The sequence below is a fragment of the Equus quagga genome, chromosome 4 (genome assembly GCF_021613505.1).
Source record: "Equus quagga isolate Etosha38 chromosome 4, UCLA_HA_Equagga_1.0, whole genome shotgun sequence".
Taxonomy (NCBI): Eukaryota; Metazoa; Chordata; class Mammalia; order Perissodactyla; family Equidae; genus Equus; species Equus quagga.
Window position 1 is genome coordinate 34,300,753 of NC_060270.1, and position 26,622 is coordinate 34,327,374.

The following is a 26,622-nucleotide window of genomic DNA, read 5'->3' on the forward strand; positions in this document are numbered from 1 at the left end:
AAAGAAAATGCTTTGGCTGTGCTGAGCAGATGTCATTAGTGGTGGGGTTAGTCCTGAGATTAATGTATACTTTTAGACTTTTTTGTTTCCTGGTGTTCTGTTTCCATAGCTAAGTTGAGAGTTGTTCTGTAGACTTTGGCATGGATTTAGCTGTATTCTCTCTGAAATGCAAGGCCAGTCTGTGTACATAAGAAAACTTCTGAGGTCTTCCCTTGAAAGGGCTACACTTGAGTCTTCAGGTCAGATGATCAGGCCCAGAGGAGTTGCAGAAAGAATGAAGGGTCCCCACTGCCATGCATGTAAATGTCGAACAAGAGACTCTCCAGAGGCAAGAGCCCTATTGTATTGTTTGCTGATTTCTGTGGTGTAAATAGTTCCAGTATGGCTGATTTCAAGTTACCAACATGATGGTCACTGAGCATGGAGTTGGAAAGAGAGGCCGAGGATCAGCTCTCGTGAACAGGTAGGAGCTGCCCAGCACATCACCAGCTAGCAGTCAGAATAGACACAGCAGAACTCACCCAGAGCATCAGAGGAGCTGGAACTCAGAGACCAGACGAGGTGGTTAGATAGGTCTGGGTGTAGGCAGTGCAGCAGCACATGGGGACAGGCAAGAGGTGACAGGCCAGGGGGCAGTCAGCATCAAGCCAGCCACCTATTCGGATAATAGACGGTCAGCTGAAAAAAACCAGCTTCTGTTCACTGAGCAATACTATGTGTCAAACTGTCTGCGTTGTCGCTAATTCTCACAGCATTTCTGCCAGGGTATTTTTATTTCTATTTTACAAATGAGGAAATGAAGGCCCAGAGAGATAAAATGGCTGGTCGTGTAAGAAGTGGTAGAGTGAGAATTCAAATCTGGAGTCTGATTCCACTATACCGTCAGGCCAGGGGGTGGCTGGGAGCAAGTCCTGTTCCTAAACGTGCCAGACAGGCTATGCGGCTGCTGGTGCCCAGCTCTCATTCCTGGGAGGGCCAACAGCTCTGTAGGAATGAGGGCACTGGGTGGATTATGAAATCAGGGATTCAGTATCAGGGATAAGATGAGTCATTGGACCTAGGGTGCAAGGTCAGAAAGGGATGAACTTGACGCTGGGTCACAGGGAAGGCCCTCAGCCCTGGAGTGGAGTTGAACATTATTAAGTAGGGAACTTTCTGAGCATCAGCTTACCGGGGTATCAGTCACCAAGTCCTTGTTGTGGCAGTTGGGACTTCTAAGGCAGGATTGTATGTAGGATGACTATAGATATCTGTATTTTGTATCAATATATCATTTACAGTACTTCAAAACTATAATAGAGTCTGTGGGAACTAGTTTGAAAATACAAATGTGTATTTAATGAATAAATTCCTTATGACACTACATGATTCAAAAGCAGAGCTGAGGCTGTTGGGCAACCGTGCACCATGTAAGGCATGAAGGTTGGATGAGAGAGCTGTGGGGTCACTGTGAGTAGGGTATTGGGAGAGGGATGCAACAAAGTGTCCAGAAATTGGATAGAAATGAGAGCCTAAGGAGGAAATCCAGAAGGAGAAAGAGAAGCCTGGAAATTGTGTTAAAGAAAACCAGAGGAAGATCACCGTCCTGGTGGAGGATCGAGCAGGCCCAGGACTGGGAAAAGCCTGAAAGGCGTCCAGGGACTTAATGTGGGCTGGTTTGAGAGGGAAGCCTGGGGGGTGAAAAGTTGCTGAGAAGTCCGATTTAACTATGCTGATATTTCTTAACTGTAGACAGTTTATGTTATGACGTTCCTTCCCTGAGTAGGAGAGTTTAATTGAATCTCTTGACCCTCAGTATTTGTGTGTGTTGAATCTCAGTGGCACAAGGTGGGAAATTAGGGTTTTAAAAACCAATGGGAGATAGAAGGTGGGATGCTGTGGTTGTGGATATCCTGTGTGTGAAAGACAAGCATCCCTTTTCACTCTTGGGTACCAGTAGCCAAAGTCCATGCCATCCCATGGGTGATTTCATTTGCAATAATCACCCTATGAGGTGGGTTCTATTGTTTTCATTTTGTAACACAGAGAGGAAAAGTCACCCTGCTAATGAGTGTCAGAGGGAGGATATTTGTCTCAGACACTCTTCAAAGCCAGAACCTATGTTATTAGGGCAAACCATATGAAATGGTCGTTCTTTTAGATTGAATATCATGCTATTTTGACCCTCTGGGTGCTAAGTGTCCTAGAGGTGAACAGATCTTGCTCTCCCTGTGAGCAGATCTGGTCATCAGTCTCGGCGGCATTGTGTCCCATGAGATGTTAGCAGGGGGAGAACTTTTTCAGGAGCCAAGGTGATGAATGTGCGAGATTTCCAAACCTGCAGAAGTTACATGAATGGCTTCCCTTCAGGTAATGGACACTGGATAGAGACCTAGAAAGGGATTGTCCACATGGGGCGCTGCTAGAGAGAACCAGCATGGTTTAGGCACATAGTGTTGAATCAATGATGAACAAAGAACTGAGGTTTGTGTAAGATCTCACGCTGAGATTACATAATAATAAGCCTCTTCCTAGTGAATACGTTCGCCACTCACCAACTCAACCTCTCGGCACAGGGTTGAAATTTTGGACCAGAGCGCATTTTGGCAGAGCCAATGGTGCTGAGGTGGAAAAGTCAGCATTTGCCCAAATTGTTCTTCCACTGGCTGAGCCGGATGACTTCAGGAATACTGCTTACACTTCCTAGGGCCTCCGTTAAGAGGACAGGCTTATTCTTTCCAGCTTTCTCTCTAGACAGTTGGGAGACTCTTAATAGCTTAGAGAAAGTAAGTCTTTGTGAGTTTAGAAAGAAAACAAACAAACATTGTTTAAAGTAGGAAGTAAAAGGTTTAATCTTACAGGAAAAAGAGAGAAACAACATGGTGGCTAGTTTGGCAGTCTGCAAAGGCTCACAGTTAGTGGGATGGTAGGTGGGTCAAAGGGGAGAGGGATGAAGCACTCCTGAGAGTTTGCCCCCGCCTGGCCCAGTGCCTGACTTTCTGCTGAAGCCACATCCCCGTGCCTCTGCGCTCTGACTCAGTGCCTTCACCTGCTGCAGGGGGCGAGTAGACCAGTGCCCATCAACACAGCTGTGGGCTTCCTGCCCCTGCCTGCCCCAGGGCCTCTCTCAGCCTCATTCATCCCAGCCTCCTCCCTTTCCCCCTTTCTGGAACAACTGTGCATAATCCCCTCTCCCCTTCCTTCCCCACCCCCAGCACTCCCACCTGCCCCTTTTGATTCTGTGCCAGCAGCTGGTGAGTGAGCAGTGCCAAGTCAAACAGATGTGTGTGGTATTGACCAGCACGTGTTACCAGGCCTTGTCCAGCCCTGTGCCGGACCAGGGCTCTCTCTCAACTGGTCGAAGGCTGCGCACCCCCATTCAGGGACACTGCAGAGCTTAGAGCAGAGAGGCCATCACATGCCGTTGCCTTCTGACCCTCTGTCTCCCTCCCCTTCCTCTTGCAATTCTCATTATTTTTTTCAATTCAGCATCTCTTCTACTTGTCTTATTTTTTAAAAATTCTTGCTCATTAATCAAGCTCATGAACCTTTTAAGGATCCCTGAAAAAAGTAGGCAAAACATGATCTTTTAAAACAGATTTTAAAGTTCAAGTTCTCCCAGGTTCATAAAAGACATCACAACAAGGCAGAAACCAGCCAGAAGAAGAGTAACAGCTGGTCTGCTTCACCGCAGTCCGCCTGAGCCCAGGATCTGAAAGATGTCACTTCCTTCCTTCCTTTCTTAGTCAGTGGCATGCAAAATTCATGGTAATTCTCAGAAGTAGGTACCCTTGCAAGCAAGTGTCTTTGATTTTTCTGTGCAATTGGCTAATTCTACTCCCTCCCACCTACCTGTCTAAGTGGGGATGACTTGAGAATAGCAGCAATTAACCCAAGAGAGCCCTGTGACAGATCAAAGCCCTCTGGAGCCCTGAAATCTCATTGAAAATAAAGTTAGCAGGTTTAGCATAATGACAGGAAGATTGCTCAGTGTTTTAAAGTATATACATGTTTTTCCTATAAACATAAGAAGTGAAACAGCTTGCATTCTGCATAGCTGCTAGCTGAGAAACAGTCCCAACAGAAATAAAAAGCAACAAATAGTTTAGTAATTCATATGGATAATTTTCCAAAATATTGGTCAGAAATGTTGATAATGGTTAGGGCCTACCTGAATTTCTCAAAATTCCAAGACCTGCCTGCCTTTTGCATTTGCCAAATGAATAGATAATGCAAGATTACCAGATTAGGCCTTGCCTAGTTTTCTGTATATTGCTTAAGAGAGGATCGACATTCAAGAAATATTAAATTATCATAATGTGTTTCCTATTTTGCCCTGACTTCCAGGAAGCTCTGATGAATCTGATGCTTAATCCAACAATTCTATTAGCCTTTGCCACTGCTTTTTGCTTTAATCTCAATTTCTAGTTCCTTTTATACCTCACTGTATATCTTGTTTTATGTTATAAATCCTCCACAATTCTTTTTTTAAAAAAGGATGGTATACTAAATAAAGGGAACTCCATAAAAATGACTCCTAATAATGATGATGATAATGATTCATGACGCTTCACTTTCTACCTGTAATTAGTTATTTATGTACTTGTCGTAAGGTCCTCATTAGACTGCAAGTTCCCTGAGGGCAGAGCCAGGCCTGCTGTGTCTCTGCCTCTCCCCTGAGCTGGGTGTTTAGTAAGCTTCTGTAGGATAAATACAGCCTTAGGATTAATTTTAGAGGAAATAGAATGAGGTTTTCTTCTCCTTTCTTTTCTATTGCTTCCCTTTCCTTTTTTTCTTTCTTCGGAGAACACTCTATTGATGGAATGTTTTCAGACAGGCAGCTCTGAGCTAATATATGGCGCTGCTTCTACGGTGCTGGGTGAGAAGTTATTTTTTCTTCTTTCCCCTTGGAAACCCATCATAAATTTTTTCTTTCTCTATGTTGTTCTCTCCCTCTTCCTGCATAATACTCAGTAATGTTCTCCTACATAAATAATAACCACTTACATGTACGTAAGCACCGGTAACATTGGCACGTTCCTTCCAAAAAGGATTTGAGATGGGCATCTGAGAGGATTTTTAAATTTTACAACGCATTCTCAGACACCGCTGCTGCAGTTATTAGCCAATATTTATTGCCTTCTTATCATGTGCCAGGCACTAGGCAAGGGCTTTTTGTACACTGTCCCATTCAGTCCTTACAGCAATCTGATGGAGGAGCTCCTGGTATTATCCCCCACTTTCAACAGGAGGAAATGAGGAGGCTCTGGATCTCGCCCAAGGTCGTGCAGGCAGGAGGGAGCTGGACTGGGATTGGAGACTTGACCTCTGACTATAAAAGCCAGGCTCCCAGCCTCTGAATACATATACCCTCTGAAGTGGGTCTTTAACATAGTGGGGTGAGGAATGCCGCTGCACAGATGGAGGAAAGAGGAAGAACAGTGTTGATTGAGATGATGTCCAGGGCATTATCCTTGACTCACAATATCTCATTTGGTCTCCCCAGTCATCCTACGTGGTAGACATCAATATCTGTATCACAAATGAGGGGATGGAAGCTGCAGGTGCTTTTTAACATGCGTCAGCACTCGGACGAGAAGGCAAGATTTGATCCCTGTCCATTTGGCTCTGAAGTCCATCTTTTTTCCGTTGTACACATGGAGAAACAGGCCCAAGTTCACATGGTGGGTTACAAAAAAACAACATCAAGTTTGGCTCAACTAGACTTCTTTTAACTGCCGTTTTCAGGTTCTGGTGTCCTGCTGGGGTCAAAAAGTACAGAGTCTGTCTGGCTACCCAGTGTCTTTCCCCATGTGACCTTGGGGGGGGCATCTTATTATGACTTGACAAGGCGAATGCAATTGAATTTCCATTTCATTCAGAGCAGAGAGAGAATAGCTTTGGGAACAAGGCTAGTTTGAAACAAGGACTCCTGAAGCTAATTAAAAGCTAGACTGGAGCTGTGCTTTTCATTCCTTAAGAATGTTCGACCTCATTAAATAGGAAAAAGCAAGTGGAATTTTCTGATTTTTTTTCAGGTTTTGCAGCGGGTGGGGACTCTGAGCGAGTGAGACACATTTCTACAGCTTCCAGCCTGCACAGGACCGCAATGACATCGCTGTTGTGATGACGACTTACTCTTCTCAAGTGCTTATCACCCTGGGAGGCGCTTAACTTGGCAAAGCCGACACAGAAGGACGTCATGCTCCCTGCTTCAAGCTCCCAGTCCCCGGCATGGCCTCCTCCTGCCATCGCAGGGTGGGGAGAAAGCATTTGCAGGCTCAAGCACGGTGGAGCAAATGGTGGGTCTCCTTGGGGCTCTTTCACAGACACCTGGAGGTAAGCGGCACTCACGGGCACAAGGTTCCAGCTGAAAGAAACAGAAAACGTCACAGACTTTCCATGGGGCCTCTGGATGGAATAGAAGAGCCTAAAGAATTGTTCTAATGTTTGGACTTGGAGCTCACGGTGGCCAGCAGTAAGCCAGGAGCCAAGTGCTCAAGCCACGCAGATGCCTGGGACTGTGAAAACAAAAGATCAGGCTGGCAGAGCCTTAGACTGATTAGATTTTGATTTAAAAACCTCCATTTATGGGGCACCTACTGGTTGCCAGGCACTGTGCTAGCAGCTTTGCATATATTACATCTAATCTTTCCAGCCACTGTGCAAAGTGGGTGTTATTCTCCTCACTGAAGAGGTGAGGAAGCAGCGGCACTGGCTATGATCTTCCTCTTCATGGTTCTTTGTCCTTGCTAAGTTAACAGAGCACAATTGGAGGAATCCTAGTTTTGCAAAGTATCAGAACTGGCAGGGATATTAGAGGTCGTGTCTACCTGTGAGGATAATGATGAAAAAAGATCCAAACCCAGAGACATGAATTAATTTGCTCAAGGACACACAGCAGAGCTTGCACCTCCACCCAGGCCTCTGGGCTTGCAGTGTGGACCTGTTTTTCTTTTCCATGTAACAGCAGGAAACACAGAGCTATCATTGCCGTCTGGGATGAATGCAACCAATGTCAAGGCCTGCTCTGGCTTGGCCTCTGAGCGATGCTCACTATAGGCATGGCAGTTCTCAAAGGGCTTCTCATTTGACCTGCTCAATATCCCTTAAAAATGAGGGAAGGGGAAGCTTTGCCGTTCTGGAAGATAAAGTAAATTGCCGATGATGAAAATGGACTTCTATGTCTATAAAATGTTTTAAGCCCCTCAGAAGAAAGGTTCAGGAGGAGAGTAAACTGTACTGGTATTTTCCTACTTTCATCATCTTGTGCTCTTAGGTGTCACCACCCCTAAATCTTCCCTTCAACATAGTGATGAGTTTGCTTCTCTCATTCCTTGGTTTTCTCCAAACAGCTTGGGGTTCCAGCAGAAAGCTCTTCTAGAAATGCCCCTGTCTTGTCTCACAAAGTCTCTAGGGAGTGTGTAGTCTACATTCACAGCCATAACATAAACATCAGTCTCTTTGAGCCACACACAGGCTTGCCCAGAATCTGGCGTCTCCGAACTCGGCAACAGTTTCACATGCTGGGGTCTGGCTGCCGCCATGTTTGGGATAGTTAAGAAGCGTTAGGGTTGAAAGGGATCTTGGAGGCTATTTCAAACTCCTATTTTCTGAGTCCAATCCTACCCGTTTTTCATTTCACCAGTGGCCTTCGGAAATTCTCAGATTGTGAACCTGTTGGTAGAGCCACAGTCAGCGTCCTTTGCGAGGGCACAGAATAAGTAGTTTAGATGAGCAGTTCTGCTTTTCACCTAGAATATTCTGTATGAGCCAGTTTCATTTATCTGTTAAGTGAATAAAATAATGGATGAACCCACATTTTTACATTGAATGAAATGTACAGTCTGCACACGTTCATGGCTCTCTTCAAGCTAGTCTTAATCATGTTCTCCATAATTCAGCCACTGGATGGCTTGCTGGTCCCTGAATACGTCATGGTAATTCCCACCTAGAATAACACTCGTAACTTCTTCAACTTGTTATCAGTGCTTTACACTCTTATCAAAAACGATTGGAAGCCTTGAAGTTGAACTTGCACATGTGTTTCCCACTTAAGCTTCAAAAGCACCCTGTGAAGTAGGTGGGGTCTTTATTTCCGTTTTTCAGATGAGCAAACTGAGGCACAGGCAGGTGAAATAACGAGCCTAAGGTCGCACAGCATGTTAGAACACAGGAACACTGGGTCTCCTGAGCTTCAATCCAGAATTCTTTCCTCTGTATTGTATGGGCGAAGTGCTTAACTCTCCCACATTTGGAGTATATGTTTGGCCACTAATGCCTTCTCCTAAGATGGGAAAAACACCTGGCTGTTGCTTACTGCACCACAGTAATGACCACATACCACATGTGCACCCAAGCTTCCTTTCCTTGATTCATTCTGTTCCCTCTGCTGGGAATGACCTCCCCTCCCCTCTCTGGATGACCAACACCTCATAATTCAGTTTAAGACCAGCTCAAATCCTACGTACTCTCCACACGTTCTCTGATGCGTTCCTTCCTCTGTATCTCCATGGCGCTCTGCGTGCCTCTGCTGTAGCACGTCAGAGGGCTTTAAGCCGTAGCCAGGTGTTTCTTATGGAGTCACAGCAGAGAGAGAACCCAGTGACCAGCTACAGAGCAAGCTTATTGAGATCTGAGATTGGGTCTTTGTTTTTGTATTTTCATCACTTAACATAGTGCCTGGAATACAGTCGATGTTTGATAAAAAGTTTCCCAGGGCCTGAAAATTAGCCTGCACCTTAAAAGAAATGAGGTGGCAGGCAAGGAGTAACATAATAAAAATGGACCCAGGATTCCAGCCTTCAGATTTCTAAGTGGATTTTTTGGGGCTATAGATAACTTCCTTCATGCTGTGCATCTGAGGTGGTTATGAACACTTTGGAGGCTGAGGGCCTCTTGGATCCTCTTGTGAGACAGGTCTCCCAGCAGTTCCTGGTCTGAGTGAGAGCAAGCTGCCTTAACTAACGCCTCGAGAGCTGAATGCTGGTGTCCCATGGGCTGTTGCCTTTGCCCCGATTTTTCCTTCTAAGTGTCAAAACCAACTCTAGATGAAGAAAATGAATTGAGTGGGGTGGGGGGAGGGAATCCATGAGTCCCAGAATAACTTCTAGTTTGGTAATGATTTATCCTGTTTCGTTGTTAATTTTGCAATTAAGCAAGAGTACTTTATATGCCTGAATGACCCATGGATTGTATCTTAATCAAATTAATGTGTCTAACATAAGACTGATTCAGTGTTCAACCATTAGAATGACAAATGATGCAAAGCCCAAGTTTTCTCTCTCTTTCCTCTCCCTTCTCCTCACAAAAGTCTCCATCATGAAAGGTCAACTGACTGCAAGCCTGTTGTTTTGATGACCGACATGAAATTCTATTGGTTAAAAATGTGAGAAGCCTGCTACCTCCCCTCACCCCACTCCAAGTCAACCGTATGTGTGTGTGACAGTGTGTGTTTAAGGTTGGTTGAAAAAAATTGTGGTTAATTCTTCTTGTTGTATACTTCCTGCCACTGACATTTGTTGCCGCTGCTGTGTAATGAGGGTCAGGCTGGGTGGGAGAATCAGATGCAAATGACCCATATATTTATTCCCCAATTATGATTGCTCTTCTCAACCTCTGTTCTTGGAAAACCTGAAAAGTAGAAAAGGGTGACTAGGGAAGCCAGCTACACGTTGCATTGCCCTGAAGCAACGCCTTAGGACTTTGGGTCATTTTGGTGGATAAGAAATTTGAAAAAATATGTTTCTGTTTAATAAAATGACTTTTTTTAGATTATAAATCATAAATAATTTTTTTTTAAACAAAAGGCTTTTTTGGTTTGAGTCAAGGACTAGAATTTTGTTTCCCTGGGCTTTATTTATCACCTTTTGTAGGGACTTCAGCAATAGTATCTCATTGTCATCCAATCCGTTTTCCACAATTAGTGGGGTAATTTTTTTTAATGTTAATCAGATCATATCTCTTCCCTGTTTAAAACCCTCCAGTGGCTTATCTTTTCACTTAGCACTTAGAACAAAGTTTGAAGTTCTTGCCATAGCTTAGAAGGGCCTACGTAATATGCCCCCCTGCCTTGCCTTCTCACCTTCTCTTTTATCCTGCCCCTGTTGCTACATTGGCAACTCTCTTTCCAGCCTCAGGACCTTTACACAGGCTGTTCCTGCTGCCCGTTTGCCCCTCTGCTCCTTCTGGGCTCACGGTGTAACGTCATCTCTTTAGGCAGGACTTCCCTAATTCACCAGTGTAAATGACACCTGTTATGCTTTCTCATACCTGCCTATGCTTTCCCTCTCCTTACTGTATCATAATTTGTAATTTTATATTTATTTCTAGCCTTAATTTTTACTTAATGTCTGTTCACTCATGAGTCTGTAAGCTTTATGTCTGTTTTGTTTGCCACTGTATCCATTTTTGGGCATATAGTAAGAGCTTAATTAATATTTGTTGAGAAAAGAATGGGCAACCTATTGACTTTCATCATACCTAAAATTCCTTCACCACAAAGTGGGAATAATCATCTTTATTCTACAGCTAGCCATGAAATTCGTTTTGATATTTGTTTTACACTGAACTTTGAGATGTTAGGATATTGGTTGGACACGGAAGGAATGTGAGACTGAGAGTTTTGTTTTTTCCCCTTGTTCAAAGTTCACTCGCTCCTGTTGGAGGCATTAGACACAGCCCCTGCTCCTCAACCCATGGCAGGCAAGTGCAGCCACGCCACTGCTGCATCTGCTTTCCTGGAGCCCCCTTCAGTCTTCGTCTCTGCCTTTAACCAGAGAACACGTAACTCAACAGTTCAAGAATCACTCCTTACCACTCCTGTTTCTTTAGGAGTTTTCTTGTTGTCTAGATAACCTTGGAAACTAAAACAGATGCTCAAAAAGTGTTGGAGAAGATACTAAGTGCAAAATGCCACTGTTCTCCCAATCCCTTCTCAAAAGGCTCCAGGTCCAGCCCCTCTACTTTCTGCTTGGCCTCCCCTTCCCTCATCCCTCCCAGCTCTGAGATGCCAGAGCCTAGACTTTTCTCCAGGTGTGTTCCCACAGACTCCATGGCTCTGATTTCTTTCTAGCCCCCAAGTTTCCTTCTGAGTGGATACAGAAACCTGAGAGAAGGTGAGAGTAAGAAGAATCATAAGAGCTACACGTCTCCAGGAAAGCCAGTGAATTGCTCTGTTCTTTGATTTACCTATAAAATGAGGTTTAAAGATACCAACCTTACAGGGCATTTAAGACTAAATTAAATCACATATGTAAGAGTATTTTTACAGTGTCTGACACTCAATGCTCAATAAATGTCAACTGTTTATTAACCACTTTCACTTCTCACTACTCTTTTTTGGCCATTCCAGAATCCACGTGATTTCTTCAGCCCGGGATGGGAGGAGAGTTTCATTACAGTAAGTTCACCTGTTTGTCAAGAGAGTGGAAAAGTGGGTTGAGTCTAAAAGATGAATCAGTTAGGAGCATTGACCTCACATTGGATTTTCCATCTCAGCTCTGTATGTGTGCTAGATTTCAGCCTCTAGAATTCCAGTATGCGGAGGGGTTTTAATGGTAAGCAAATTCAGTTTCCCCCACTCATTCATAACTTGCAATCTAGTGAACAAAGCCGTCTTTGGTAGAACCACCCCACTGTCTGATTTTGCAAACATGCTCCATTTCCAGTTCCCAAGGGAGGAAATCCTAGAAAGAATGTGCGATGACCAGAAGAGAAACAAAGAAGATGTAGCTTAACTACTGGTAAATTCCACCATCAAAATAGAACTTCAAGCTTATTATGCCTGCCTACAGAAAAATGACTTGGTTCTCAATCAGGGAGCGTTTTTTAAAAAGATCATTTCCCATAAAACAGTAGAGTCCTTGACCTCAAAGAAGCTAAGTGGGTAGAGGGTATGGAAAGATGCTTATGGAAGACCAAGGATCTGCCTTGGACAACATGATGGCTGCCTGGGAGACACGACTAGGCTGCAACATTTGGAAGGAGTGAGAGAACCTCCTGGTTTCCAGGTATTTCTCTCCAATGCTGTGTGCTTTCCAGTAGAACTAGTTTTTTGGCCCTGCTGCTTTTGTTTTTTCTTTTTCTCCTCTGTAGGATTCTGCTAAGGTTCTGAGGCTGGGAGACAGCTTCCAGCTCTGTGCTAGATTTCTCTTCCCGGATTTCTACTCCTTGAAACGTACCAGCCTGGAATTGAAAATTTGGCCAATTTAAGTTGGTGGATCTGAGTTCATGTGCCAGTTCTGCCACTTACAGCAGTGTAACCACAGTAGTAACTTTACCTATCTGTGCCACAGTTTCCATGTTGGTAAATGGAGGAAGATGGGCTTTACCTCACAGAGTTGTTATGAGAGATTAAGTATGACACTGAGAGTGCCTGGCACTTGGTCAGCAATCAAGGCTAGTTGGTACCTCTTCCTACCTCCCTACCTCCTCATATTCCACCATATTCTGTGTTGCTGAAGGAACCTGGCAACTATCAGGGACTACGAGGAAGGTAGAGTAGAAAAATTTCAGGTGGAAATGGTCTCACGGGCTTGAAGAGGGAGGTGAGGAGCTCCCTTTATCAGGTTAATTTTGTATGTGAAGGAGTCTTATCTTTGGAACTTGCACCAAAGTTTAGCTGGGCAGGGACTGGAAATGAAATAGAAACTCTAGACAAATTTCCTAGTCTGGATTTATGGTGCTATTTTGAAATACACCGAAAGTCCCAGAGGAAGAATTCTATTTAAAAAAAATATGCCTTTCTTTTTTTTTTTTCCTGAAAGTGGGCTTTTCAGCAAAGGAGCAGGAGCATGGAGGTTCGTCAGTTAAGGGACTCATGTCATGTTAATATTAGAGCAAATAAGAGAGATGCCCACTTCGTTGCAGCTGACTTTTCAGCAGAGAAAAAAGAATATTGAATAAGTAATAACAATAAGTTGAGCAAGTGCTCTGAGAGGGCTAACACACAGTGCCCTGAGAAGACATAGCAGGGACACCCAACCTAGTTTGGTGGCAGTGGTAGGGGAAGTGGGTGTGGTCAGGGAAGTCTTCCTGGAGGAGTGGCATTTAAATTGAGACCTGAAGTGTGAGTGAAGGAAATCTACATGCAGAGAGTCTGAAGAGTGTTCCAGGTTGAGAAACCAGCACATGCAAAGGCCCCAGGTGAAAGAGCGTGAAGCAAGGTAGAGGACGGAAGGAAGTTTGGTTGGGCTGGAGTAGAGGGTAGTAGCTGGGGATTAGCTCCTGAACATTCTGGGAAGCCAAGCTGAGGGATGCATATTCTATCCTTGAACCATGGAGTGTTTTGCTCAAAGAGTGATTCTAATCAGCAGTGCTGGCTGCTGGATGGGGCATGTCTAGACACATGTCAAGCAAGATATGAAGGTGGCCTCTCAGGTAGTGACAATGGAGAAGGAGAGAAGAGGAGGGATCAAGAGATGCTCCAGGGGAATATTGACAAGGCTTGGCCGTGGGTTGGATGTGGGGTGCTTGGGGAGGACAGAGGTTTTGAGGGTGATACCCAGGGATTCAGCGCTGGATAGAGTTCAGAACCCAGAACAAGAAACAGGTGTTGGCAGAGAAGGGGTGAAGTTCAGTGTGTGAGCTGGGTTGGGGGGTTTAGTTCGCAGACAAGAGCTAAGATAGAGACAAAGATTTGGGGGTTATCAGCATGTAGATCATTGTTTCTCAAATTGTATTTTAGGTACCACCTGCAGCAGACCCACCTGTGGTATTTGATAAATAGAGATTACTGGAGAAGGCTGGGATAACAGCTAAAGAGTTGTTAAATATTTTGCCCATGAAATGAGCACAGAGAATATAAATTTGAATATTCTTTCAAAATAAGTGGCACTTAAAATAATGATGTCTGAATATTCCTGGTGTGGAGTGATGGCAAAACTGCTGGAGAAGGGGGAAGGGCTCCTTTCATTTTTTCTTTTCCCGTCTTCTCTTCTTCTTCTTATCCGTTCCACATCCCTTGACCCCCAGCATACGCTAATTGTGTTTGTTTTGTTTTGGGGGAGGAATGGTACAAATGAGGCCTAGCCTTGTTCTTTTTTTCTTTTCTTCTTTTTTAAATCTAATTCAGGACAAAAAAGCTTTCATCGAAAGAACAGATGTCATCAGCTTTGGTCTTTTGTGGTGGTTTTATTTTATTTTATTAAAAAAAAAATTCTCCTGCAGATGAGGCTCATTTAAACATAATGAGGAGGCAACAAAAGACCTCGCACAGAGGAGCTTCAGATTCTGTTTGACTCAGGGGAGGGAGAGCAAACAAGGAGATTCCTGTCCATTTGGCTCCCCTCTATAGGGCCCCAGCAGCTGCATTTCAGATGCAAATGGAAGAGGAGGGTGGGGGCCGAGGGAGGGGAGTGGAAATGCCCAGGAAGCTGACGTGCAGGTGTTGAGGATTCCAGACATCGCTGCAGCAACAGGCTCTGAAAACACTGGGCTCAAAGACAGCGGGCTTGAGAGCGCTTGCTTGGGGGGCTCAAGTGGACCTGCAGCTGCACTGGACATTCCTTTTCATAGCCATCAATGGGCCCTGTATTGAAAATATGAGAGCCAGCAAATGGCACGTTCGGAGAAAGGAAATGCTTTGGAAATGGAGCAAACACCAGGCTGATGGGGCTTCCCTTTGGTGAAGCTCATTATTTAAATCCACATACATGCATAAAATAGATATTCGCTATACGACCCTGGCATCCTGAGGCTGGAAGGAATCCTCGGAATCATCAGCTCCAACCCTCTCATTCTGTAGATGAGAATGTGCCAGGGGCCTGAGTGACTTGCCCCAGGTCACATAGCACGTGAGTGAGTGGAACCGATTAGGACACAGGGGCAGAATTAAGAATGGGGGCAGTGACGTTTATTGAGTCTTCTCTGTGCTAGTCAGTTTTCAATATTTGGTGTGCATGATTTTATTTAATTTGCAAAACAGACTGGTGAGAGAGTTTTCATTATTTCCATTTATTTTTAAGATTGGCACCTGGGCTAATATCTGTTGCCAATCTTCTTTTTTTTTTTCCATCTTCTTCTCCCCAAAGCCCCCCAGTACATAGTTGTGTATTCTAGTTGTAGGTCCCTCTGGTTGTGCTATGTGGGACGCCACCTCAGCATGGCCTGATGAGCAGTGCCGTGTCCCCACCCAGGATCTGAACCGATGAAACCCGGGGCTGCCGAAGCGGAGCGTGTGAACTTAACCACTCAGCCATGGGGCCAGCCCCATTACTTCCATTTTTAATATGGGGAAACTGAGGCTTCAAAATTTGTCAAAAAAACTAGTCAGTTGCGGTCAGGATTCGAACCTAGGTATGTATGTCTTACTCCCAAACTCATGTTTTTTTTTCGTTACACTTCATTCCTGACTCCTGGACAAGTATTCTTTTCTCTCAAACACACACACATCTGTACATATGCAAATATTGTTTCTATTCCTATATATGTAAAGTGCATGGACATGCATATAAATTAAAACCTCGAAACATGAAACATTTGACTTTAGACTTATAAATATTAAGTGAGAGCACTATTGAATTCAGCCACGGAACAATTACAGTTAAGGTTGGTGACAATCTCTTACACTGTGTCTGGCACATAGTAAGTACTCAAAAAATATTTGGATTTGAATTGTACCCTTGTATTTGAAAAGGTGGTTTTGCTCAGAGACAGAACCTGGTGTCTGCCAATATTATTACTTCTATGAATCCTGCACGTTTGCATTGTGCTGTGTTTACGAGGTACATTCACATGTTTTAGTTCATTGCGTCTTGGTAATACCTATGCAAGGAAGGTAAGCAGGGCCACTAGTCCCATTTTATAGATGAGAAAACTGAGGCTCAAAGGGATCAAATAATTTTCCCAGAGAAAGCTGCAAGGTGAACTCAGGTCTGTGTCTGCCAGCATACTGGCAGAAGCTGTTTACCGAGGGGCAGGCTGATGGGAAGTCAGAGGACGAGAGTCATCAGAATGCAGGTGCACCTGTCTACCTGCTGAAAGATGCTGAGGTCTGATGGGTAAAACACCAGGTTTGCAGACAGACAGTCTGACACTCTGTGGGTGTGTGAGTGTGTGGGTGGTGCTGGGAGGTGCGGGGATCACGAAGACAGTGACCCGTGGGAGGTGAGACTGTGTGGGTGGCTTCCTTTGCACAGATGTGTCACCCTCTGTGCCTGCCTGAGCACTGTGACAATAACTGTGTGAGTGCCCACAAACGAGCACCCATGTGGGTGGACAATACCCATGACTATGCTGGGGACATCGCCCAAGTCCCAGTCTGTGGTGGTGTGGGTCCTAGTTTTCTGGGTCCCTATGTAGAACACTGGTTTTGAGCAGTTCTGTGACTTCAATTGGAGCTTCTGAGACCAGCCATTTTGCAGTGTGGGTAGATCCACAGTCCCACTCCTTCCTTGGGAAAAATAACTCAGCAATATCTCCTACTAATGAGTGGGCCAGAGTGTGAGCTATATATTTGAATGATAATGCAGTATAGAATCTGAGGCAGGTCAAGTTGTAAGGTATGTGGATCAGATACCTATTTTATGATTGGAAACACTGAGGATCAGAGGACAAAAGTGTCTTTCTTCATTACCTCATGCCTGCCTTTAATAATTTATTCAAAAAACATTTGTTGAGTAGGCATTCTCTGGAAGGACTTGCCTTTGAAGATCTCCCAGTTTAGTGGAGACAGACATGGATAAACAAGAAGTCACAGTGCCAACTGGTGCTTCGTAATAGTGACCGTGTTTAGAGAGAGTTCAGAGAAGGAGCTACCGACTCATTTCTGGGTGCCTGGGAGAGCCACACAGTAGACATGACGCTTGAACCAAATCTTGAACAAAGCTTGAACAATTTTGGCAAAGACAGGGAAGTGCTTCCCTGTGAGAAGGAACGACATGTTCAAAGACCCAGAGGTGGGAAGAGAGCAGTGTGATACCAGCACTCTGTGGGCTGCCTGGAATCTAGGGTGTGTCTCTTTATGTATGAGTTTGTGGGGTGGGGTTAGCAGGCAAAACCAGAAGGTGGGCAGGCTCTGGATCGTGAAGGGCTTTATATGCCAGACTAAGGAGTCTGGACTATTTCCTGTAGGAACTGGGAAAGCATTGAAGGATGTCAAACAGGGTGATAACAAGTTTAGAAATGAGATTTGAACATATCATTCTGAGGACAGTCTGGAAAATGGACTGGAGAGAGAGTGGAGGCAGGGAGACCAGTTAGAAGATGCCAGAAAGAATCATAGTGAATAATGATGAAGGTCTGGTCAGAGTCAGCTGCAGTGGGGAAGGGAAGGAGGAAATGGATGTGAGAAATTCAGGAACTTGAGTTGACATGGATGTTGGAGGGATGGGGAATATGGGTGGAGGAGGGGCCCGGGATATCTCAGGGCCTAGGTTGAGTGAATGGGGAGATGCTGGTACAGCCAACCAGGAGAGGGGCTGAGGGAGGCAGGTGTCGGGAGGGTTCAGTTTTAAACTTGTTGAATGTGCAATGTTTGGGGAAGTCAAGGTGGTGGTGTGAGTGGAAAAGACAGTCAGGAGTCCAGGAGAGAGGCTGAGGTTGGAAATCAGATGGCTGTCAGGATTAGAACCCATGCGCAGTGATTTTGATGATAAGGAACGCTTTTTAAAAACCAGTTCATCAAAGGTGGTATTCAGATGTGTCTCAGTGCCTGGGCTGAAAGGCTCCAGAGGGCAGAAAGATGCCTGGTGTTTGCTCTGGAAGGTGCCCCTGGGCCAGCAGTGAGTTCACCATGAGGGGAGGTAGAAGGAGTCACGAGAAAGCACTCAGGCTCCTGCTCATGTTCACCATGTCAGAGCCAGGAACCCACCAGGGCCAAATCCCTTTATCTGGGAGCCATCCTTCATCAGACATAGTGTTCACTCATTTCCTCTCCAGCCCCCATGCCCTTCCCACCACCACCTCCTCCTCACCTTAGTCACTGGAGCTGAGTCATCCTTTGAGCCTATTCTTGTCACCTTCCCCTCCATCAGGACGGAAAAGGGTTGGGCAGGAGCCACAGGGCATAGGTATTGCCATCTGCTGGCCAGAAGGGAACAGGAGAAGGGTCCCAGACTCTGGCTTCCAATCCTTTTACCACTGTTTGTGTCCCAGGAGGCAGAGGGGGAGGAGTGAGGCTGGACAGTCTGTGTGACTCCCAGGAAGGAAGAGGGAAAAAGGAGTGATATGGACTTAGTACCTCCGGAGTGCCAGGCAAATGCCAGATGCCTTAACAATCTCTTTCCATCACATTGGCCTTAGGGCAAAGGTGTTATCCTCAGGTGGGGAACATGAGGCTCATTTGGTTAAGCCCAATGTCGCATAGCAGGTCTATCTAAATGACTGCAAAACTCACACTATTTCCACTATATCGCTCTGCCTCCCTACATCATCTCTAGGGAAGGATGGCATTCAAGTCAACTTGTGGTTAAGTACCTACTATGTACAAAACACTGCCCAGAAGTGGTTAACAGAGGCATCCTGCTCTCAAGAAGCTCAACATCTAATGTTGGAAACCCCTGATCCTTTGATTCACTCTCTCAATATCATCTGAGCACCACCTGCGAGCAAAGCCCACATGGGGGCTATGGAGATAGATAACCCAGGGTCTCAGCCCTGGCACATTGTAACACTGACCATAAGATGCAGGGGTCAGGCAGAGGAAGGCATATTTCATATTCTATGAAGAGTTCAAGGAAGATTTTGTAGTTACTTTTAGACTGACATAAAAGTTGAGGCTTTCATAGACAAAGAACCTGGGGAAGGGAAGCCAGGGCTGTAGGGACCGCAAACTCACTGTGGTGAGGAAGTTCAGAAAACATGAGGTGTAAAGGGAGAGTAGTATGGGTTGGTAGATGTTGAGTATTTGTTGGGTTGTTGAGACAAGCTTTTAAAGCCCTACTAACGAGAGATGATTTACTAACAATTTGAGTATTAGTGTTTTCTTCTGTTGACCCATTTTTGGGTCTTTATTGCATGCATTCCCTTGATTGCGTCCTTGCCACCAGATGCTGGGCTGGGGGTTTGGGGCTACAATGGAGAGTAAAGAGCAGGGACAGTCCCTGCCATCAAGGTTAGAGACCTATATCAGATGGTCACAATTCAGTGGATGTTTGCAAACTTGCAGAGTGTTCAAAAGGAAAGGAAGATGGTATGAAAGACCATGGAACAGGGGACCTGTTTTGGGGTGTGGGGATGGGAAGGAAGGACCTCTTTGAAGAAACAGCACTTAAGCTGAATCTGAGAAGTGAATAGGAGTAATCAGACTGTGTGTGCATGTGTGTGTTGAGGGGTGGTGGAGATGGGATGGGGGAGGGAATATTGTCCCAGAAAGAGGGCATTAACAAAGAGAAGACAGATGATATAACAAGCATCCCAGCAAAATAACAGTGCACGGTGGTTTGGAAACTGATGGTCCTTTGTTGGGTTATTGAACCCTTGTCCTTGTACACATCCTGAAAAGCAGCAGCTGAGCCCTGGTCTTGGATCTTTCAGTGATTTTCACTCCTGGCTTTTGCTCTGTGACTAGGACCTTTGTGTCTCAGTATCTTCATCTGTAAAGTGGAGTAGAACACACCTATGCACCTTTCAGAATACTGATACCAATAAGAAATGACAAAATATAAGTTTTCTATAGACATTCACTCAAGGACTAACAATTTGGAGTTGAGGTTAAAAGTCAGGAAAAAGCTTTGGAGTGTTAATTAAACACATACACACAGAGGCTAGGACTTAATATTGTCAGCCTCTAGTAGACAGGTGTGGGTTTTCATTTCCATGTCCACCTATCTCTAAATGACGAGATGGGCTTTGAATAGATGCAGGGTACTGACACCACCACTGTTCTTCTTGGGATGCTCCTGAAAAGAGAAAGCTGCCTTCATTTTCCTTAATTTCTAGCACCCTTTTTTCCCCTGGGCTACAAAGAGGCTTCAGTTTGGAGCCAAAGCACATCAGACACAAGGATTAGTGTCTGAGCTGGGAGTAGAATCCAGATTTCCACAGCACTGAACTGCCACTTTCTGAGAGCTGAAGCCCTGGCAGAGTTTTCTGGTTTGTTGTACAAGAGCCTAAGAACACTTAGATTCTGCAACCTTCAGAGACAAGTTAGAAAATGTGTTCATGTTATTCAATAAATTCCCATCTCCGAGAGCTTGAAGGGCAGTGATAGTCCTCAGAATGTCAGTGGGCAGTTTGGCCTCTAGCCTCAGTTCTGCCACATATTGGTTGTGTGACCTTGGACACAGTGATTTCCCCAAGATGAAGCCCTGTTTGCCCATCTCCAAAGCAAGGTGGTTGGTCCAAGAGTTATGAGTCTTTGTAGCCCCTGACATGTTGTGTTTCTAGGACTTGAAGCCATCACTGGAAGACCTTGGGTACTATTTAGATCCTGGGAGATCCTGGTTTTGGACCACCATTGGCCTATGTTTGTTGTCTGGAAGGGCCCGCTCTCTTTCTTGCTATTGTCCCATCTCCTAATCCCAAGCTACAAACAAGGTTTCTCCACAACCCTTTCAGTACCAGCATTTCATCGATGACTTCTCTATAATTTCAAGATCTTCTGTTGATGAGGGTACAGTGAGTCTGAACTCATGCCAAATTAAATTAAATTTTTAATACCGGCAGTGCAGTGATCAATCAGAGTAGGCCAAGGGAAAGGTGATGGATAGCACGATCAAGAATAGCCAGGTAGGGATGGGCAGATTGGTTTGCCCCAAACAACCAGTAGTTAAAGTTTTCCCCTTCACCCCCACCATCCAATGCTCTCTGTCCCCGCTCCTAACTGAGAATGGATTTCCTTGATAGTTAAGAGTTTGCTTGTATGTACGTGTGTGCATGTATGTGCATGTACATACATACATATTCTATGATTTGATTCCTCTGTATCCCCTGGTTTTGATACATCTTTGATTCCTGGGGTTGGTGCAGACCAGGAAAGGAAAGTGGCAAGAGCCATTATGCTAAAAGAAAGCCAATTATTGAGGAGCTTTCTCGTCTCTCCTATACTAAGGACTTTTAAAAAATAAGAAAGTGGACTTCATTCTCCCGACTTGAATCAGGGCCACCTGCAACTCATCATTTCCTTTGGATGGTCATGACAACCCTGGGAGGTGGGTAGACCTGGATGAGGAAAGAGAGGTTGAGGAATGTCGCCCAGCTAGCACGCTGCAGCACTAGAACTCAACTGCTACCTTAAAAAAAGTAATGGGAGCCGTACACGTCCCTCATTGTGCACATATTAATCCAGTTTTGTAGATGAGGAGACAGAGGCTCCATAGCTAATCTCCACAGTGTCCTCTGCTTCGTTATTTGGCCTGGCTCTCCTGAGGACTTGGGCACATTCCCATCACATGATGGTGCTTCTTTTAGCTCCATTATGTGCGTTACCACTCTGGTGAGACAGTTTTCATCATGGCTTGCGTGTTTGTCATTCTCTGTCCCTTTGAAAACCCGTTTCATGGTCCAGTAGAGCGGAGTTTCATCCAATAGCACTTTGACTTGGTGGCTTCAAAGTGTGGTGCCTACCCCCCGGCTGGGTTTGGGGCAGTAAAGCTTAACAGTCTGGTAGTTAAATTAGAAACAACAACACAGCATTCAGGTTTGGTCTGACACCCTAATGATTCCAACCTTCACGCTGTAAGTGGAATAGGTAGAAGGGGATGGATGGGTTTGTGATTCTTCCATAGACTTCCTGCCATGTCTTCTACAGTCAGACAGAGCAAGAAAACCCATTTGGCCATGGACCCAAATACTACCCCATGGCTGGAAAGCCCTGTGCTTTGTAGACCACCACTCAAGGCTCAGTGCTGACAGGGTGGAAATAAACTAGAATAATTAATTCTAAAATTATCCCAAAGACAAACCTTTTTTTCAAAGGTCTGGGTTGGTTGAACATCTGCAGTGTGTGCTATTTGAGTTTTTCTTCCAAACATGGATGAAATATACATCTAGCTCTGGCCCCCAGAGCTCCAGGGTCCCCAGGAATGGTGTGTCCCAACCTGTGTCTATCTCCTTTCCAGGTTAGCCCTTGCATGAATGCCCCACTGTGATGAGGCAGTGGACTTTCAGAGCTCAGTACCCTCAGATACTCCAACCAGAGCAGCTTGGTTTGCGGTTCACCTCAGGACAATGCGAACTGAGCTATGCATTTACTGTAATTCTAATCAGATGACTCTATAATTGGAAGAACACCAGTGGCATTCTGTCTTTGGAGTCCTCTCCATTAAGTGCCTGAACTAGGGCCAGGGGACCTTTGCTTGTCCCAAGTGCAGGTCCTGATAGAGACTTCGGGATCTGGGTACTATGTTACATTCTGTAATAGGATCAAGTTCTTTCTTCTCTCTTGGTAACATTCTAAATCGGTCTGGAATTGGCATGTGTATAGCAGTGATCTCAGTAAATTATGGCCAATTGCTCTTCTAACAGTGAAGAATAAATGAAATGAACCAAGTACATGTGCGTTGGGGGTGGGGGGCCGTCTGTATATATGTGTGATGACAGTGACTGAATATTTTAGATAAACATTTCCAAGTCTGGATTATAATCATGCATGGTAATGGCTGTCTAAAATAAGAATAATAATCTGAATCTTAATCTCTTTGGATACCTCAATTAGAGATAGAAAGAAACATTAAAGACAAATGTATTGAGGAATCAGTTTGTGGTAGGAACTTTGCAAAGTATCATGTGACTTTGGGAAATATAGAAATGAATCAGACCTAGACCTTGAGCTTGAAGGGCTCATAATTTAGAGAGCAAGATAAATCATGCACATAAAAATTATAATCCAAGACAGAAAGTGCAGGGCCTGTGGCCCTGGGATTTAGAGGAAGGAAACATCACTCCCCAGTGGGAAGATTTGGCTTGGCTTCTTGGAGGAGGTGGATTATGAGCCAGACTTCAAAGAATGGGAAGGATTTGGTCCAGGGAAAAACCGGGAGAAGAGGTCATTGCGGAAACAAAGGTGAGAGGGAAAGTGTGAGGATGTGGGGACCGGTGAGTGTTGTCTTCAGGCAGCCAGGATGAGTAAGGACTTCACCACCAGGGTCAGGAATCTGGGTCAGATTCTTTACATCAGTGTTTCTCAACCTTTCTCTGCAAACCCGTGGGGATTTTATTAAAATATAGTTCCTGATACAGTAAGCCTGGGGTGGGGCCTGAAATTCTGCATTTCTAATAAACTCTCAGGTGATGCTGATGCTGCTGGATGTGGACCACTTCGAGCAACAAGGAATCACTGAGGATTTTCAACAGTAGGGAAGGAGGTCCTGCTATAACCAGCCTTACACATCCCTTTGACACTTGAGGTTGCTCACACACACACACGACTGGTACAGCAAGTGAGATTCGTGTGAGCTTTGCTTTATATCCTCCTTTCTTCAGTTATACTGACTCAAAATAAAAATCCAGTTAGAAGGTGAAAGTGGACAAGGGGCAGAAAGATGCTGAAGACCTGGATTCTAGAAACCAGATACAACACAAACCACAATGTAAATGTTGTTTTGGTTTCAGAAATGGTTTCTCCTCCTTATCTGTTTATTGAAGGGCAGAAGTGAGCTAATGAGTGCCTTTATATTTGAACATGATTTAAATACAGGCCCTCTTGCTCGGTCATTAATATAGTTTTATAATAAGATGACAATACTTTAGTTGTACTACAGAGAAAGAAGTAGAATTAGAGTGAGAAGTTCTGAACTTATGTCCTTCAGCCTCTCTGGGCCTCCCATGAGCTTCCCCATCTAGAACGGGGAGAATAATCCTTTCTCCGACTAACTCTCAGTTCTTCATACAAGTCAAATGAGCTGATGGATATGAAAGTGCTTTGTAGACTGAGAAGTGCCTTGCAGGTGACATGCCTTACAGGTGTCAGGGCCACCTCTAATCACTACAGATGGAGACATTAATCTTTTCTCTGCTCCTGGGAATTGCTGGTGGAATGACTTAGCAAGGAGGGGGAGGGGCCTGTGACAGCCTTGGGACAAGGCCCCAGGTAACATGGTGTGAGACCCTCCTGTGGATTTTGCTTCCCCTGTCAGAGCAGGATGCACCTGCGGCTGCCAGGTCAGACTTACCCTTGCATCTGGCTGTGTAACTTCCTGTGACCTCTGGGGAAGTATTATCAGCAGTGATATTGCTGTGCAAAGCATCCTCTGGGAGTGGCTTTTGGGGCCAGACTCAGATGCCTGTGAGCTGCTTTGTGTCCTATGTTCTCTGCTGCCCAGTGAAGGTCCTTCTGGCCGTATGCCCAGAGCAGGTAACACTGGAAGGTAGGGACATTTGTTAGGGAATGGTCGAGTCCAGAACCTTAGGGCTGCAAGGGCTAACAGAAAGAAAGGCAAGACACCAAGAAGCAGTCATTCAGCAGATAGTGAGCAAGGCAAACAGGTGGCATTCAGGGTGTGAGGAGACACGAAGAGAAATCCTGAGAGTCAGAACTGTAAAATCAATAACCTGAACCAGAAAGCTCACTTTTAAGGAGGACTCTACTGCATTTCATATTTGATAGAATTGAGTGTTCTTAAAACAGCAGGCATTAGAAGAAACTGTGGGGGTCAACTTCAATCCCCTTGCTTTGCACGTGAGGAAATCGAAGGATTTGGCATAAAAGGTTTGCCCTGGTGACTCTGAGTTGATGGAAGAACCCAGGGTGGATGCCAGCTCTCTTGATTCTCTATCTATTGCTGTTTGAGACAGACCATCCTTTTTGTCTCTCCTGTCCTCAGTTTCTTCATTTGGGAAATGAAGAGATTGGAAAAGCTGTTCTCTCCCTTCTAGACTCTTCCAGCTTAATTATTTGATGAATCCCAGGGACCCAGGCTTCAATCTAGGCCTGGGCCAGCTCCCCTTCCAAGTCCTCCTCCCTTATTCTCCCTAGGGAAACTGCAATAAAGTTAATCCCTTCTCCCAGACTCACTTTCACAAGAGGAAATCAATAGATTGTTCAAGCGGTTGGACCACAGAATGATGCCGGGGCCTATTTTGTCAACCAGGTGGCTCTGGTGAGGGAAGTTGTATGAGTCATCGTCGGCCAGAAATGTAAATCTGGCCTGAGGCTTCCCTTGCAGCAAAATTTAGGTCATTAATAATAGTGAACGTCTGTGCAGCACGTTACAGTTACAAAGCACTTTACATACCTCATTTGTTTATCACAACTATTCAGAGATGTTGGTGTTATTGTTGTGCCCATTTTACAGACGAGGAAAAGGTACCCTGGAGGCAGAGTAACTTGCTTAAGGTGGCAGAAGTGTGAGTGGCGGACCTGAGACTTAGTTCAATCTTTGGACTTTATCGTCCATGCTCTGGCACCACACCTCTTTGTTACAGGCTTCCTATTGCCACTTCAGCCTCCGCGGGTACAAATAAAAGCAAGGAAGGTTGACCCGCTCAGAGTCGTTTACACGGAGATCCGTTTCTGAACAAGGGTTAATTGCAGCTTCAGTGTGGGTATGACAGTCATGGTGACGGGCCCCGGAACAGGCCCTTGGGGTGACAACCTTGCTACCTCTGTCCACCCACCTTGTCTCTCTTGTCTCCCATTCCTCATACCAAAGCCCAAGCCTCCTGATTCCCAAACCAGAGGTTTTTTTTTTCTGTTTTATAAAATATGAAACATAATTCACACACGTAAAAGAGGATGACAAGTTCTAATAAGCAAGTTCTGTAATAAACACTCATTGTGGTAAACTTTCTTGCTGTCAGCCAAATATTTCCAGTTCTTTCCCACTGGGCATATGGTGGGATTACACTTCCTGGCCCCCTTGGGCAAGGTAGGACCATGTAACTAGTTCTAGCCAATTCCTTGTGAGAGGAGGCTACCCATGTCGCTTCTAGGAGGGAGCATGTAATCGCTCTTTCGTTCCCTCTGGCATGGCCACCGGCAAGGAGGTGTTGACCACTCTGTCAGCCTTTGTCCCAATGTGACAACAATAAGCAGAGCTCCTCTGCCAGTCCAACATGTATCAGCACAAAACAAACCTGCGTTGTCAGAAGCCACTGAGATTCAGGGTTTTTTTACTGCAGCAAAACCTAACCTATCCCAACCTCTACATTCATGGTCCCACCACCCTGACTTTCAGGAATGTTCACACTTCCTTACAGCTCCTTCAGCCTTTTAAAGAAACAAACATCACCAAAAATAACTGAGTTCCTTTGCAGCTCACCTCTTCCCAACCCTTCTCCTTTTCCCCCAGAACAACTACCAACCCAAAGATGGTAAGCTTCTGTCCTGTCCATGTTTGGTACGTTTACTCCATAAGTGTGTGTCCAGGACAATACATAGTGTTGGTTCACTTCTAAAATTTGCGTGAATGATATAATATTGATTTATTCTCCAAATTGCTTTTTTCATTCATTGTTATTGTTTTACCTGCATTGATATGAGTACATCAGTTTTACCTTATTCACTTTAACTTCTATATCATATTCATTTTTTAGGAATGTGTTACAATTTATTAAGCATTTCCCTAATAATGGGCTTTTAAGTTTCTTTTCCCTCTTATCAACAATGATGCAGTGAACATCTTTCTATAAAGTTCTTTGTGTATATATGCAAGAATTTCTCTCAGTTGTATACTTGAGAGTGGAATTGCTGGGCTATAAGGTATATGCCACCTCAAATTTAGTATCACCAAATTTCTCTCTAAAGTGGTTGTACCCATTTGC